This window comes from Lissotriton vulgaris, chromosome 3_1 (assembly GCF_964263255.1).
Source record: "Lissotriton vulgaris chromosome 3_1, aLisVul1.2, whole genome shotgun sequence".
Lineage (NCBI taxonomy): Eukaryota > Metazoa > Chordata > Amphibia > Caudata > Salamandridae > Lissotriton > Lissotriton vulgaris.
The window spans coordinates 212,161,417-212,171,111 of NC_141689.1; the positions used below are offsets into that span (position 1 = coordinate 212,161,417).

Sequence of the window (9,695 nt, forward strand, 5' to 3'; positions counted from 1 at the left end):
GGGAAGGGGAGGTCTGACTGGCCCAAGCCATCTGGTCACCCTGCCGACCTGCAAGGGATGGTGGCCCCCATCCTCCCACCCCAGGGGGGCAAGGATGGGAGGGGAGGGCCCTATGCCGGAGGGGAATATGGTGGAGGCGGCCTCCTGTAAGCCTGTGTTACCCCCTCCGCGTCCCTCCCACCGGCAGAGGGACCCACCCCTGGGTGTGGTGGAGGAGGGCGTCTGTGGGCACCCACGCACGGAGAGACAAAAGCTTGGCTCAGAGGATGACTTTCAATAGATCGCAGCGAGGTTACTGCTCTGCTACTTACGAAACCCTGACCCAGAATCAGGTCATCTATGAATGACTTAGCACTGGGTGCCCCACGAACTTGCGGTGCACTAAGGGCGATGGAGGCGGCCCCTTCTGTCCACGCTCCGGTCCCCAAGCGAGCGGCTCTACGCACCGGCCCCCCGAGAGAGGCCGGCTATCCCAGGCCAACCGAGGCTCCACGGCACTGCAGAATTGTTAAAGTTTAGGGGGGATTCTGACTTAGAGGCGTTCAGTCATAATCCCACAGATGGTATCTCTGTCCATTGGCTCCTCAGCCAAGCAAATACACCCAATATCTAAACCTGCGGTATCGCTCGTACTGAGCAGGATTACTATTGCAACTACACATCATCAGTAGGGCAAAACTAACCTGTCTCATGACTGTCTAAACCCAGCTCACGTTCCCTATTAGTGGGTGAACAATCCAACGCTTGGCGAATTCTGCTTCACAATGATAAGAAGAGATGACATTGTAGGATCAAAAAGCAACGTCGCTATGAACGCTTCGCCGCCACAAGCCAGTTATCCCTGCGGTAACTTTTCGGACACCTCTTGCTTGAAACCTAAAAAGTCAGATGGATAGTGAGGCCACTCTTTCATGGTCTGTATTCATACTGAAAATCAAGGTCAAGCGAGCTTTTGCCCTTCTGCTCTGTGGGAGGTTTCTAATCTCCCTGAGTTCGCCTTAGGACACCTGCATTATCATTTGACAGGTGTACCGCCCCAGTCAAACTCCCCACCTGCCACTGTACCCGGCGCTTGGAGCCAGAAGCGAGAGTCCCAGGGGGATGCTCGCCCCCCGCCTCACTCGGTAACTAAAAAAATAATAAGAGTAGTGGTTTTTCACCGGCGGCCCGAGGGCCTCCCACTTATCCTACACCTGCCATGTCCCTTCACAGTGCCAGATTAGAGTCAAGCTTAACAAGGACTTATTTCCCAGCTGATTCCGTCAAGCCCGTTCCCTTGGCTGTGGTTTCGTTACATAGTAGGTAGGGACAGTGGGAATCTCGTTCTTCCATTCATGCGCGTCACTAATTAGATGACGAGGCATTTGGCTAATCTGTACCACCTCGCGGTGGCTCATTCTGGGTTATTATGCTGCCCATCAGCGTAAATTCGGTTTTGCTTCCAACAATACAACATTCTTTCGCTCCGGAGTACAGTCACACTGAACACTGTCCTCACTGGAACTGGGATCACGTATAGGCCAGAGATAGTACACATTACAGTACTATTCCAACAATTTTAAGATTGTCTATGAACAGTTCTGAGAATTAAAATATAATTAGCAGGACATCAATAATCAATGTGTGATAATTATGTGAATGCGATTATTTGAGACCTATTCATCAATCAAGACATTTCCAAAAGTACGATGTACACACTATATCTATATTGTTATAAGCACACATATGTAAAACAAAAATACACATCTATAAATTGCACATCTAATTAGAAAAAGCACATCTAGAAAAATTCACATCTAGAAAATTCACATCTATTCTAACTCTTATATAAATCTATGTGTTAAAACATTATGTTTTATAAGGGTGACACGTGTGCTGCAAGAAAGTGTACATCGCAGTATAAGTTTGATACTCAATTGTCCATGAATACTTGGCATATTTTCAGTGTCCATTAAAGTAGTCAGGCAAACATTTTTCTTGAATGGAAATGTCATTTGTAGAACTAAATCAGCCAGAACAACATCATTACATTGAGGCCAGATACCACGACATCCTACGATGAAGCCATGAAATTTAACAGTTTTGCATTTTGTGAGATCTTTGATTTGCTGTGACAGATCCTGATAGTATTTCACCTTACTCTCAAACGCTAATTCAAGGGAATTCTGAGAGTTTTCATAACAAATTGAAACATCAATCATTACAGCTGTACCATTTTCGGTAAACACTACATCTGGTTTTCATAGTTCTCCTTGAATATTCTTAACATGAGGTTCCCTATATGCCATCCAACCACACCTTTTGCTCTATCAATGAGCAATTCCAGAATTTTATTATGTCTTTTTATCCTAATGTCCTTGGTTTTAGGACATGCACCTGAGATATGAGAAATTGTTTCACAAACATCATTACAATACCTACATGTAGCAAATGCACGATTTCTTCCCCTGGTAATGGTTTCTCTGGTATATAAAACATTTCCTCTTAACATCAGCGCAGCTATGTACTGGTTTTCTTTCATTTTGTTATACTTGCTGATGCAGATGTTTGAGGTTGGATTACTTGCTAACTATTTTATACCATAACCTGGGACAGGGAGATGTGCCCATTTCTCAAACTCTTCTTTTCTCCAATCATATGTTGCAAACAAATTCAAATCATAGCTCAGAAAGCAACTGTCTAAAATGTTGAGTTTGTGAGTTCTGATTATGTTATCAATTTTTTCATTTATATTTTCTCCTACATACATGAATGAATGTGCTATGTACAGGTCTTGAGCTGCCCTGAGATAAATAAACTATTGGCTTTATTGAGACCAATTTGTGTACATAGTTTTGGTATACTGAGGCCCCCAAAAGATCTTTTCGAATATAGGAGACCATCATATGTGTATGCAGGAAGGTGTAGAAAGTGTTTGACTTACTTTTTTATTGTTTGATCCAGAACATTCAACGAATTTGCTTCAGTTGCTGTCATTTCTAATTTGAATGATAGTTTAGGTACCAAGTATTGGCACAACATTTCAATTTTCTGCGTGGGCTTAAGTGGTGGATTATCAAGTTTTTGATTTTGTTGTTGCTTGTATGACCAGTGTGTGGATCAAAGTTCAATCCGAGGTATCTCTCACTTTCTCCTGGAAGAATATTTTCAATATTTTCTTTTTCAAATTGCCATGGTTTACAGTTGTTAATCGATATTTTATCTTTATGGTGACTGATATAAAATCCATGTGTCTTTTTCACATTCAGTTTTCATCCTGTAGCTTTACTGAACTTTTCAATGATCTTCAGATTTGTACTCATTCCTTCCCAGGTACTGCTGAGTACTGCGATATCATCGGCAAAGGCGAAAATGGTGATTTGCTCAATAAGACCATCTGAACCAAATGTGAAGCCCTTGCCATTTTTCTCAAGATCACAGATCAGAGGATCCATGGCAATATTAAATAGTAGTGGGGATAAAGAGTCACCTTGTTTGACCCCAGATTTCATTGTTATTTCAGGAGTTGCTTCGTTGTTCTTTCCCTTGAAAGATGTTGTTCATTTAGTGTATAAAGCTTTTATTATTTCTCTGATGTTTGATGGGACTCTTTGCCTTGCAAGACTCTGTATAATGTGACCATGGCTGACAGAGTCGAAGGCTTTTGATATATAAATGAACACAACTGCTAATGAGTGACTGTTTTTTCGTGCCCCTTTTATGATATTTTGCAGGAGAGTCAAATTCTCGAGACAGCCTCTCACCTTCATGAAGCCTTTTTGTCTCGTATTCAATTCAACAAAAAATTAGAGTCTTTTAGTTAATATTTGTGTGAATAACTTCATGGATGCAGTACCGATGGTAATTGGACGACAGTTACCAATTTTTGTAAGTTCACTAATCAGTACATTCTTGGGTATCAAAATTGATCGGTTCTTTTTCATAATTTCTGGTACTCTTCTCATCAACAACCAAGATGATAGAACTCTGCGCAGCAGTCTTGGTTGCCTGCTGTGCACTTTATTTAGTTCATTCAGACCTATCTTATCAGGCCCCACTGCTTTCTTTAGATTGGAGCTCTCAAAGGCATGAGTTATTTCGAGCAGTGTTATTTCTTTGCAACAACTACTAATTTCATAGTCCTCTGGTATTCGATCTATCGGCATGAATTTAGGGTTCTTTTTGTTTTCTTTTTCAATTATGCCTTTGTAGTATTGAGAGATTATCAGCACTGATTTGGCAAGTGGCATCTTTTGCCCCATCAGTGATAATACTGGCAATTTTCTTTTTGTCTTTTTTAAACATTGCCTGGTATTCTTTATAGCTGCCCTTTGCTTTTGCATAATTTTTCTTGTGTGTCCGATTAAGTCTTCCGTTTTTCTTGTCTTTTTTTGTTTTCTTGTTTCCTATTGAGGCATTCTGGTGCTCATCTTGAGCAGAGTTCATAGGCTCATTATTGATTTCACTTCTCGGTTCATTTGTTGTTACACCTGCTAGAGCAGGACTTATATCAGTGGTGTTTACTGCGATATAAGTCACTACTTCATCCATCAGATCCATAGCAGCATCGTGCTGCTCTACGTTTTGAGTGCATTTCTCGATTTCTGATATTCTTTCTTCCAGTTCATCAAAGTTCTTGATTTTTTGCGCACGTTTTTGATTGACAAAGTCTCTGTGCTTTTCTGTTGTTACTTCCACTGTAATCTCTGGTTTATCGCAAGAGTCATTTAAGAGAGTCATAGTTACTCCCGCCGTTTACCCGCGCTTCATTGAATTACTTTACTTTGACATTCAGAGCAATGGGCACAAATCGTATCGCCTCGGGCTTTCTCGATGCTTTGTTTTAATTAAACAGTCGGACTACCCTGGTCCACATCAGTTCTAAGTCAGTTGCTAGGCACTGGCCGAGGCAGAACGCCGGCCCCGTGCCCCCCGGCAGGGGGCACATGGAGAGGCCATCCACAGGAAGGGCCCGGCTCGCATCCAGAGTCGCTGTCGCCCCGGAAGGAGGCGTCTCGTCCAGCCTTCGGAGGGCGCGCAGCCCCCCTTCGCGCCCCAGCCCGACCGACCCAGCCCTTAGAGCCAATCCTTATCCCGAAGTTATGGATCTGACTTGCCGACTTCCCTTACCTACATTGTTCCAACATGCCAGAGACTGTTCACCTTGGACACCTGCTGTGGATATGGGTATGGCCCAGCGCGAGATTTACACCAGCGAGGGCTCACCGGATGCCGCCAGAACTGTGACGCTTTCCAAGGCTCGGGCCTCTCTCTCGGGGTGGCTCTCAGTGCCGGTGACGGAGACGGTCGGGTGTGGGCCAGGCGCTTCAGCGCCATCCATTTCCAGGGCCAGTTGGTACACACTCCCTAGCGCATTCCAAACTTCCATGGCCACCGTCCTGCTGTCTATATCAACCAACACCTTTTCTGGGGTCTGATGAGCGCCAGTATCAGGCCCCTTCACCCGGCATTCGGTTCATCCTGCAGCACCAGTTCTGCTTAGCAAAAGTGGCCCACCAGGCACTCGCATTCCATGCCCGACTCCACGCCCGCAAGCCGGGCTTCTTACCCATGTAAAATTTGAGAATAGGTTGAGATAGTTTCGGTCCCAAGACCTCTAATCATTCGCTTTACCAGATAAAACTGGGGGCTCCGAGTGCCAGCTATCCTGAGGGAAACTTCGGAGGGAACCAGATACTAGATGGTTCGATTAGTCTTTCACCCCTATACTCAGGTCGGATGAGCGATTTGCACGTCAGAACCGCTACGGACCTCCACCAGAGTGTCCTCTGGCTTCGACCTGCCCAGGCATAGTTCACCATCTTTCGGGTCCTATCACGCACGCTCATGCTCCACCTCCCTGACAGAGTGGGCGAGATGGACCGGTTGTGGGCCCACAACTGGAAGCGTAGCGGGATCCCACGTTAGCTGGCGCGCGCCGGCCCTCACCTTCATTGCGCCACAGCGTTTCGCTCGCCCCTCCGACTCGAACATGTTGGACTCCTTGGTACGTGTTTCAAGACGGGTCGGGTGGGTAACCGACATCGCCGCAGAGCCCTGGCACCCGTCGCCCGTCGCGCGTCCCCCTTCAACCGCCCGGCGCGCCCCGAGGGGTGGCCAGGGACAGGTGCCCGGGGGAGGGCGCGGAGGCGGTCGAATCCCCCTCGGACCCACAGACACAGTGAAGCTGCTGCCAGGGGGGCTGTAACACTATCTGCCGAAGTGGAGGACCATCTGCCACCCCAAAGCCATCCCAGCCGACCCAGAGCCGGTTGCCGCGCACCGCCGCCAAGGAAATGCGCCCTGCGGGATTCGTTACTCCCGGGCCACTGTCCTTCCCACTGTGTTGAATCCTCCGTGCAGACTGCACCAACCCCATCTGTTTACCTCTCGATGGATTCACGCCCTCTTGAACTCTCTCTTCAAAGTTCTTTTCAACTTTTCCTTACAGTACTTGTTGGCTATCGGTCTTGCGCCCGTATTTAGCCTTAGATGGAGATGCATTCCCAAGCAACCAGACTCCGAGTAGACCCGATCCAATGCCCCAAAGCCCCGGGGAGATTGACGATCGAGCGACCCTCAGACAGGCGTAGCGCCGGGAGGAACCCGGGCCGCAAGGTGCGTTCGAAGTGTCGATGATCAATGTGTCCTACAATTCACACTAATTCTCGCAGCTAGCTGCGTTCTTCATCGATGCACGAGCCAAGTGATCCACCGCCAAGAGTCACAGGCAACTTTTCGAAAACGTTCGCCCACCTGCGGGCGCAGGACAGGTGGGAGGAAGGCAACGCCGTCCGTCTGCCACCAGCGTGGCCAAACGGCCCGGGCGCCCCGCTCAAGGCTTCCCCCCTGGGAGTCAGACTGCAACATTAGGAGAAAAAAACATTGACAGGCACTTGGACCAGGAGTCGCCCTCATCCACCCATCCACGGGCAAGGGAGGGGGCTCCCGGTGCGACGGGGTCAGGCAGTCCCGGGGTAACCGGGAGGGACCACATAAGTCTTTAAACCCCTCAGCCCAGCCGCAAGGGACCAGGTCGTACCAGGTACCTGGAATTGAGGGAGGGTCACCCTACCTGCAACATAGCCATCTGTCGTCGTGCGGCCCCGAGCTGTGCACCATGCTGGCTTGTACAGCCCACCCTACCCCTGCCTCTGCCAGAGGCACCTGGAAGGGAAGAGCCAGGCAGCTCCCCATCCTGCACACCTACCACCAAGAAGAGCCAGGGTCCCCTTGCAGGCCCTCAGCCCCTTCTCTTTCAGGCTGCCCTGCTACACGAGAAGGGCCATACCTCAGACGCCCGGCATCTTGGTCAGACGGGGATAAATGGGCGCAGGATTGCCCTACCAGCCAGCAGCAGGTCCCTCCAGAGGGGGTGGTACCAGCCCACTGCAATTCGGTCTCCCCCCACAGCAGGGGTGGTGCCAGGTGAGCTTGGGTTCCATCTCTCTACCGCTGTGCGCCTCCCAGAGAGGGACAGGAGACAGAGGCTGCCCCTCGTCCCCAGTCCCTCACACATCAGTCGGGTCATTCCCGGAGGAAGAAGCCCGCCAAAGGCCCAGTCCTCACCCGAGCACACCATGTGGCCACGGACCGATCCACCGGCCCGGGCCTGGAAGAGCAGGGCTGGGCCCTGTGCCTACGATGTATGCTTGCAGGATGCAGCTGAGGGCTTCAGGCTGGCACCATTGTTCGCTCGGGCCGCTACACCATTAACAATCATTCTGCAGGTTCACCTACGGAAACCTTGTTACGACTTTTACTTCCTCTAGATAGTCAAGTTTGATCGTCTTCTAGGTGCTCTGCCAGGGCCTTGCCGACCCCGGCGGGGCCAATCTAGAACCTCACTGAATCATCCATGCAGTAGTAGCGACAGGCGGTGTGTACAACGGGCAGGGACTTAATCAACGCAAGCTTATGACCCGCACTTACTGGGAATTCATTGTTCATGGGAAATAAATGCAATCCCTATTCCCTATCATGAACAGTGTTCAGCGGGTTACCCGCACCTGTCAGCGAAGGGTAGACACACGCGGATCCGTTCAGTGTAGCGAGTTTGCAGCCCCGGACATCTAAGGGCATCACAGACCTGTTACTGCTCGATCTCGTGTGGCTGAACGCCACTTGTCCCTCTAAGAAGTTGGACTCCGACCGCTGGGGGTTGCTTAACTAGTTAGCATGGAGGAGTCTCGTTTGTTATCAAAATTAACCAGAAAAATCGCTCCACCAACTATGAACGGCCATGGACCACCACCCACAGAATCGAGAAAGAGCTATCAATCTGTCAATCCTTTCCGTGTCCGGGCCAGGTTAGGTTTCCCGTGCTGAGTCAAATTAAGCCGCAGGCTCCACTTCTGGTGGTACCCTTCTCTCAATTCTTTTGAGTTTCAGCTTTGCAACCATACTCCCCCCGGAACCCAAAGACTTTGGTTTCCTGCAAGCTGACCAGCGGGTCATGGGAAGAACGCCGCTGGATCGCTAGTCGGCATTGTTTATAGTCCGAACTACGACGGTATCTGATCGTCTTCGAACCTCCGACTTTCATTCTTGATTAATCAAAACATTCTTGGCAAATGCTTTCACTTTGGTTCGTCTTGCACCGGTCCAAGAATTTTTCCTCTAGCGGCACAATACAAATGCCCCCGGCCGCCCGCTTAATTATGGCCCCAGTCTCCGTAAACCAACAAAATATTCCTAGCTGAAGTATTTAGGCGACCGGCCTGCTTTGATCACTCTAATTTTTTCAAAGTAAACCCTTCGGACCCCCAGGACACTCAGTCAAGAGCATCAAGGGGGCATCGAGGGGGAGGGGCTGGGACAGGCGGTAGCTTTCCTTGCAGCGGACCACCAGCTCGATCCCAAGATCCAACTATGAGCTTTTTAACTGCAGCAACTATAATATATGGTATTGGAGCTGGAATTACCGCGGCTGCTGGCACCAGACTTGCCCTCCAATGGATCCTCGGTAAAGGATTTAAGATGTACTCATTCCAAATACAGGGCCTCGAAAGAGTCCTGTATTGTTATTTCTTGTCACTACCTCCCAGAGTCGGGAGAGGGTCCGAGGTTATCTAGAGTCACCAAAGCCGGATTGGTCTTGGTCCGATAAATGCACGCATCCCGGGAGGTCAGCGCTCGTCGGCATGTATTAGCTCTAGAATGACCACAGTTATCCAAGTAACAGATGGAGCGATCAAAGGAACCATAACTGATTTTTTTCGCAGTTTCACTGTACCGCCCGTGTGTACTTACACATGCATGGCTTAATCTTTGAGACAAGCATATGCTAGCCGCACCTGATGATGGGGTGGGAGCCGCGTGCCCATCTCCCTGACCGGGCACCTTCGCGCGCCCCTCCATCTCTCGGGAGATCAGGGGAAGGAGCCCACCCACCTGGGTGGGAGGGCTAGCTGGAGGGGTGTGTAGTGGTACGGTTGCATGGCCACCGGCGGGCCCATCCGTCTCCCCCCGGAGGAAGAGGCAGGCGGAGGCACAGTCTGATCAAGACGCAGGGGTGCCGGGGCCTGGCAGCGGCGGAACCCCTCCGAGCTGCTGTGGAAATGTGCTGTGTAGATTGGGGTGACGGCGTAGCGCACAGGGCCCACAGACCTGCCGGCCAGGCAGCATCCGAGGGCTTGGTGACACCTGACCCCTTCCTCTAGGGTCAGACCACTGGGGGGCATGAGCTGCTGGAGCCGCTCGGCCTTCGCTCTGCT

General features: G+C 49.7%; 2 pseudogenes; both read right to left on the bottom strand.

Moving 5' to 3' along the window:
* Positions 1–246: 246 nt before the first annotated feature.
* Positions 247–6,657, bottom strand: LOC147726219 (28S ribosomal RNA; annotated as a pseudogene).
* Positions 6,658–7,692: 1,035 nt separating this feature from the next.
* Positions 7,693–9,281, bottom strand: LOC147726220 (18S ribosomal RNA; annotated as a pseudogene).
* Positions 9,282–9,695: the final 414 nt, after the last annotated feature.